The following is an 8,444-nucleotide window of genomic DNA, read 5'->3' on the forward strand; positions in this document are numbered from 1 at the left end:
TGGTTCAAGAGATATGGACACTTATCCCTTTTAGTCGGTTAACCCCACCCAGTATGACGTAGAAATTGAACTGTTAGCGATAGAACCTTGGACCAGCTTGTGGATTAATATGCACATAAAAACCTACCATCTGCAAAAATAAAATCGATTCTGTCTTGCTTGGTTCAATAGATATGGACACTTATCCCTTTTAGTCGGTTAACCCCACACAGTATGACGTAGAAATTGAACCGTTAACGACAGAACCTTGGATCAGCTAGTGTATTAATATACACATAAAAACCTACCATCTGCAAAAATAAAATCGATTCTGTCTTGCTTGGTTCAATAGATATGGACACTTATCCCTTTTAGTCGGTTAACCTCACCCAGCATGACGTAGAAATTGAACCGTTAGCGATAGAACCTTGGATCAGCTTGTGGATTAATATACACATAAAAACCTATCATCTGCAAAAACAAAATCGATTCTATCTTGCATGGTTCAATAGATATGGACACTTATCCCTTTTAGTCGGTTAACCCCACCCAGTATGACGTAGAAATTGAACCGCTAACGATAGAACCTTGGATCAGCTTTTGGATTAATATACACATAAAAACCTACCATCTGCAAAAATAAAATCGATTCTGTCTTGCTTGGTTCAATAGATATGGACACTTATCCCTTTTAGTCGGTTAACCCCACCCAGTTTGACGTAGAAATTGAACCGTTAGCGATAGAACCTTGGATCAGCTTGTGGATTAATATACACATAAAAACCTATCATCTGCAAAAACAAAATCGATTCTATCTTGCATGGTTCAATAGATATGGACACTTATCCCTTTTAGTCGGTTAACCCCACCCAGTATGACGTAGAAATTGAACCGCTAAAGATAGAACCTTGGATCAGCTTTTGGATTAATATACACATAAAAACCTACCATCTGCAAAAATAAAATCGATTCTGTCTTGCTTGGTTCAATAGATATGGATACTTATCCCTATTAGTCGGTTAACCCCACCCAGTATGACGTAGAAATTGAACCGTTATCGATAGAACCTTGGATCAGCTTGTGGATTAATACACACATAAAAACCTACCATCTGCAGAAATAAAATGGATTCTGTCTTGCTTGGTTCAATAGATATGGACACTTATCCCTATTAGTCGGTTAACCCCACCTAGTATGACGTAGACATTGAACCGTTAGCGATAGAACCTTGGATCAGCTTGTGGATTAATATACACATAAAAACCTATCATCTGCAAAAACAAAATCGATTCTATCTTGCATGGTTCAATAGATATGGACACTTATCCCTTTTAGTCGGTTAACCCCACCCAGTATGACGTAGAAATTGAACCGCTAACGATAGAACCTTGGATCAGCTTGTGGATTAATATACACATAAAAGCCTATCATCTGCAAAAACAAAATCGATTCTAGCTTGCATGGTTCAATAGATATGGACACTTATCCCTTTTAGTCGGTTAACCCCACCCAGTATGACGTAGAAATTGAACCGTTAGCGATAGAACCTTGGATCAGCTTGTGGATTAATACACACATAAAAACCTACCATCTGCAGAAATAAAATCGATTCTGTCTTGCTTGGTTCAATAGATATGGACACATATCCCTTTTAGTCGGTTAACCCCACACAGTATGACGTAGAAATTGAACCGCTAACGATAGAACATTGGATCAGCTTTTGGATTAATATACACATAAAAACCTACCATCTGCAAAAATAAAATCGATTATGTCTAGCTTGGTTCATTAGATATGGACACTTATCCCTTTTAGTCGGTCAACCCCACACAGTATGACGTAGAAATTGAACCGTTAACGACAGAACCTTGAATCAGCCAGTGGATTAATATACACATAAAAGCCTACCATCTGCAATAATAAAATCGATTCTGTCTTGCTTGGTTCAATAGATATGGACACTTATCCCCTTTAGTCGGTTAACCCCACCCAGTTTGACGTAGAAATTGAACCGTTAGCGATAGAACCTAGGGTCAGCTTGTGGATTAATATACACATAAAAGCCTACCATCTGCAAAAATAAACTCGATTCTACCTTGCTTGGTTCAATAGATATGGACACATATCCCTATTAGTCGGTTAACCCAACCTAGTGTGACGTAGAAATTGAACCGTTAGCGATAGAATCTTGGATCAGCTTGTGGATTAATATACACATAAAAACCTATCATCTGCAAAAACAAAATCGATTCTGTCTTGCTTGGTTCAATAGATATGGACACTTATCCCTTTTAGTCGGTTAACCCCACACAGTATGACGTAGAAATTGAGCCGTTAGCGATAGAACCTTGGATCAGCCTGTGGATTAATATACACATAAAAACCTACCATCTGCAAAAATAAAATCGATTATATCTTGATTGGTTCAATAGATATGGACACTTATCCCTTTTAGTCGGTTAACCCCACCCAGTATAACGTAGAAATTGAACCGTTAGCGATAGAACCTTGGATGGGCTTGTGGATTAATGTACACATAAAAACCTATCATCTGCAAAAACAAAATCGATTCTATCTTGCTTGGTTCAATAGATATGGACACTTATCCCTTTTAGTCGGTTAACCCCACCCAGTTTGACGTAGAAATTGAACCGTTAGCGATAGAACCTTGGGTCAGCCTGTGGATTAATATGCACATAAAAACCTACCATCTGCAAAAATAAATTCGATTCTACCTTGCTTGGTTCAATAGATATGGACACTTATCCCTATTAGTCGGTTAACCCCACCTAGTATGACGTAGACATTGAACCGTTAGCGATAGAACCTTGGATCAGCTTGTGGATTAATATACGCATAACAACCTACCATCTGCAAAAATAAATTCGATTCTACCTTGCTTGGTTCAATAGATATGGATACTTATCCCTATTAGTCGGTTAACCCCACCCAGTATGACGTAGAAATTGAACCGTTAGCGATAGAACCTTGGATCAGCTTGTGGATTAATACACACATAAAAACCTACCATCTGCAGAAATAAAATAGATTCTGTCTTGCTTGGTTCAATAGATATGGACACTTATCCCTTTTAGTCGGTTAACCCCACACAGTATGACGTAGAAATTGAACCGTTAACGATAGAACCTTGGATCAGCTTGTGGACTAATATACACATAAAAGCCTATCATCTGCAAAAACAAAATCGATTCTATCTTGCATGGTTCAATAGATATGGACACTTATCCCTTTTAGTCGGTTAACCCCACCCAGTATGACGTAGAAATTGAACTGTTAGCGATAGAACCTTGGACCAGCTTGGGGATTAATACACACATAAAAACCTACCATCTGCAGAAATAAAATCGATTCTATCTTGCATGGTTCAATAGATATGGACACTTATCCCTTTTAGTCGGTTAACCCCACCCAGTATGACGTAGAAATTGAACTGTTAGCGATAGAACCTTGGACCAGCTTGTGGATTAATATGCACATAAAAACCTACCATATGCAAAAATAAAATCGATTCTGTCTTGCTTGGTTCAATAGATATGGACACTTATCTCTTTTAGTCGGTTAACCCCACACAGTATGACGTAGAAATTGAACCGTTAACGACAGAACCTTGGATCAGCTAGTGGATTAATATACACATAAAAACCTACCATCTGCAAAAATAAAATCGATTCTGTCTTGCTTGGTTCAATAGATATGGACACTTATCCCTTTTAGTCGGTTAACCTCACCCAGCATGACGTAGAAATTGAACCGTTAGCGATAGAACCTTGGAACAGCTTGTGGATTAATATACACATAAAAACCTATCATATGCAAAAACAAAATCGATTCTATCTTGCATGGTTCAATAGATATGGACACTTATCCCTTTTAGTCGGTTAACCCCACCCAGTATGACGTAGAAATTGAACCGCTAACGATAGAACCTTGGATCAGCTTTTGGATTAATATACACATAAAAACCTACCATCTGCAAAAATAAAATCGATTCTGTCTTGCTTGGTTCAATAGATATGGATACTTATCCCTATTAGTCGGTTAACCCCACCCAGTATGACGTAGAAATTGAACCGTTATCGATAGAACCTTGGATCAGCTTGTGGATTAATACACACATAAAAACCTACCATCTGCAGAAATAAAATGGATTCTGTCTTGCTTGGTTCAATAGATATGGACACTTATCCCTTTTAGTCGGTTAACCCCACACAGTATGACCTAGAAATTGAACCGTTAATGATAGAACCTTGGATCAGCTTGTGGATTAATATACACATAAAAGCCTATCATCTGCAAAAACAAATTCGATTCTACCTTGCTTGGTTCAATAGATATGGACACTTATCCCTATTAGTCGGTTAACCCCACCTAGTATGACGTAGACATTGAACCGTTAGCGATAGAACCTTGGATCAGCTTGTGGATTAATATACACATAAAAACCTATCATCTGCAAAAACAAAATCGATTCTATCTTGCATGGTTCAATAGATATGGACACTTATCCCTTTTAGTCGGTTAACCCCACCCAGTATGACGTAGAAATTGAACCGTTAGCGATAGAACCTTAGATCAGCTTGTGGATTAATATACACATAAAAACCTATCATCTGCAAAAACAAAATCGATTCTATCTTGCTTGGTTCAATAGATATGGACACTTATCCCTTTTAGTCGGTTAACCCCATCCACTTTGACGTAGAAACTAAACCGTTAACGACAGAACCTTGGATCAGCTTGCGGATTAATATACACATAAAAACCTATCATCTGCAAAAACAAAATCGATTCTATCTTGCTTGGTTCAATAGATATGGACACTTATCCCTTTTATTCGGTTAACCCCACACAGTATGACGTAGAAATTGAACCCTTAACAATAGAACCTTGGATCAGCTTGTGGATTAATATACACATAAAAACCTACCATCTGCAAAAATAAAATCGGTTCTATCTTGCTTGGTTCAATAGATATGGACACTTATCCCTTTTAGTCGGTTAACCCCACCCAGTATGACGTAGAAATTGAACCGCTAACGATAGAACCTTGGATCAGCTTTTGGATTAATATACACATAAAAGCCTACCATCTGCAAAAATAAAATCGATTTTGTCTTGCTTGGTTCAATAGATATGGACACTTATCCCTTTTAGTCGGTTAACCTCACCCAGTTTGACGTAGAAATTGAACCGTTAGCGATAGAACCTTGGATCAGCTTGTGTATTAATATACACATAAAAACCTATAATCTGCAAAAATAAAATCGATTCTATTTTGCTTGGTTCAATAGATGTGGACACTTATCCCTTTTATGACGTAGAAATTGAACCGTTAGCGATAGAACCTTGGATCAGCTTGTGGATTAATACACACATAAAAACCTACCATCTGCAGAAATAAAATCGATTCTGTCTTGTTTGGTTCAATAGATATGGACACTTATCCCTTTTATTCGGTTAACCCCACACAGTATGACGTAGAAATTGAACCGTTAGCGATAGAACCTTGGATCAGCTTGTGGATTAATATACACATAAAAATCTATCATCTGCATAAACAAAATCGATTCTATCTTGCTTGGTTCAATGATATGGACACTTATCCCTTTTAGTCGGTTAACCCCGCCCAGTTTGACGTAGAAATTGAACCGTTAGCGATAGAACCTTGGGTCAGCTTGTGGATTAATATGCACATAAAAACCTACCATCTTCAAAAATAAATTCGATTCTACCTTGCTTGGTTCAATAGATATGGACACTTATCCCTATTAGTCGGTTAACCCCACCTAGTATGACGTAGAAATTCAACCGTTAGAGATAGAACCTTGGATCAGCTTGTGGATTAATACATACATAAAAACCTATCATCTGCAAAAACAAAATCGATTCTATCTTGCTTGGTTCAATAGATATGGACACTTATCCCTTTTAGTCGGTTAACCCCACCCAGTATGACGTAGAAATTGAACCGTTAGCGGTAGAACCTTGGATCAGCTTGTGGATTAATATACACATAAAAACCTATCATCTGCAAAAACAAAATCGATTCTATCTTGCATGGTTCAATAGATATGGACACTTATCCCTTTTAGTCGGTTAACCCAACCCAGTATGACGTAGAAATTGAACCGTTAGCGATAGAACTTTGGATCAGCTTGTGGATTAATACACACATAAGAACCTATCATCTGCAAAAACAAAATCGATTCTATCTTGCATGGTTCAATAGATATGGACACTTATCCCTTTTAGTCGGTTAACCCCACCCAGTATGACGTAGAAATTGAACCGTTAGCGATAGAATCTTGGATCAGCTTTTGGATTAATATAAACATAAAAGCCTACCATCTGCAAAAATAAAATCGATTCTGTCTTGCTTGGTTCAATAGATGTGGACACTTATCCCTTTTTAGTCGGTTAACCTCACCCAGTTTGACGTAGAAATTGAACCGTTAGCGATAGAACCTTGGATCAGCTTGTGGATTAATGTGCACATAAAAACCTACCATCTGCAAAAATAAATTCGATTCTACCTTGCTTGGTTCAATAGATATAGACACTTATCCTTATTAGTCGGTTAACCCACCCAGTATGACGTAGAAATTGAACCGTTAGCGATAGAACCTTGGATCGGCTTGTGGATTAATATACACATAAAAACATATCATCTGCAAAAACAAAATCGATTCTATCTTGCTTGGTTCAATAGATATGGACACTTATCCCTTTTAGTCGGTTAACCCCACACAGTATGACGTAAGAAATTGAACCGTTAGCGATAGAACCTTGGATCAGCTTGTGTATTAATATACACATAAAAACCTATAATCTGCAAAATAAAATCGATTCTATTTTGCTTGGTTCAATAGATGTGGACACTTATCCCTTTTATGACGTAGAAATTGAACCGTTAACGATAGAACCTTGGATCAGCTTGTGGATTAATACACACATAAAAACCTACCATCTGCAGAAATAAAATCGATTCTGTCTTGCCTTTGGTTTCAATAATATGGACACTTATCCCTTTTATCGGTTAACCCCACACAGTATGACGTAGAAATTGAACCGTTAGCGATAGAACCTTGGATCAGCTTGTGGATTAATATACACATAAAAACCTATCATCTGCATAAACAAAATCGATTCTATCTTGCTTGGTTCAATAGATATGGACACATATCCCTTTTAGTCGGTTAACCCCGCCCAGTTTGACGTAGAAATTGAACCGTTAGCGATAGAACCTTGGGTCAGCTTGTGGATTAATATGCACATAAAAACCTACCATCTGCAAAAATAAATTCGATTCTACCTTGCTTGGTTCAATAGATATGGACACTTATCCCTATTAGTCGGTTAACCCCACCTAGTATGACGTAGAAATTGAACCGTTAGCGATAGAACCTTGGATCAGCTTGTGGATTAATATACACATAAGAAGCTATCATCTGCAAAAACAAAATCGATTCTATCTTGCTTGGTTCAATAGATATGGACACTTATCCCTATTAGTCGGTTAACCACACCTAGTATGACGTAGAAATTGAACCGTTAGCGATAGAACCTTGGATCAGCTTGTGGATTAATGCACATATAAAAGCCTATCATCTGCAAAAACAAAATCGATTCTGTCTTGCTTGGTTCAATAGATATGGACACTTATCCCTTTTAGTCGGTTAACCCCACCCAGTATGACGTAGAAATTGAACTGTTAGCGATAGAACCTTGGGTCAGCTTGTGGATTAATATACACATAAAAACCTATCATCTGCAAAAACAAAATCGATTCTATCTTGCATGGTTCAATAGATATGGACACTTATCCCTTTTAGTCGGTTAACCCAACCCAGTATGACGTAGAAATTGAACCGCTAGCGATAGAACCTTGGATCAGCTTGTGGATTAATATACACATAAAAACCTATCATCTGCAAAAACAAAATCGATTCTATCTTCCATGGTTCAATAGATATGGACACTTATCCCTTTTAGTCGGTTAACCCCACCCAGTATGATGTAGAAATTGAATCGTTAGCGATAGAATCTTGGATCAGCTTTTGGATTAATATACACATAAAAGCCTACCATCTGCAAAAATAAAATCGATTCTGTCTTGCTTGGTTCAATAGATATGGACACTTATCCCTTTTAGTCGGTTAACCTCACCCAGTTTGACGTAGAAATTGAACAGTTAGCGATAGAACCTTGGGTCAGCTTGTGGATTAATATGCACATAAAAACCTACCATCTGCAAAAATAAATTCGATTCTACCTTGCTTGGTTCAATAGATATAGACACTTATCCCTATTAGTCGGTTAACCCCACCCAGTATAACGTAGAAATTGAACCGTTAGCGATAGAACCTTGGATCGGCTTTTGGATTAATATACACATAAAAACCTATCATCTGCAAAAACAAAATCGATTCTATCTTGCATGGTTC

This window comes from Eurosta solidaginis, unplaced genomic scaffold (genome assembly GCF_040869045.1).
Source record: "Eurosta solidaginis isolate ZX-2024a unplaced genomic scaffold, ASM4086904v1 ctg00001029.1, whole genome shotgun sequence".
NCBI lineage: Eukaryota > Metazoa > Arthropoda > Insecta > Diptera > Tephritidae > Eurosta > Eurosta solidaginis.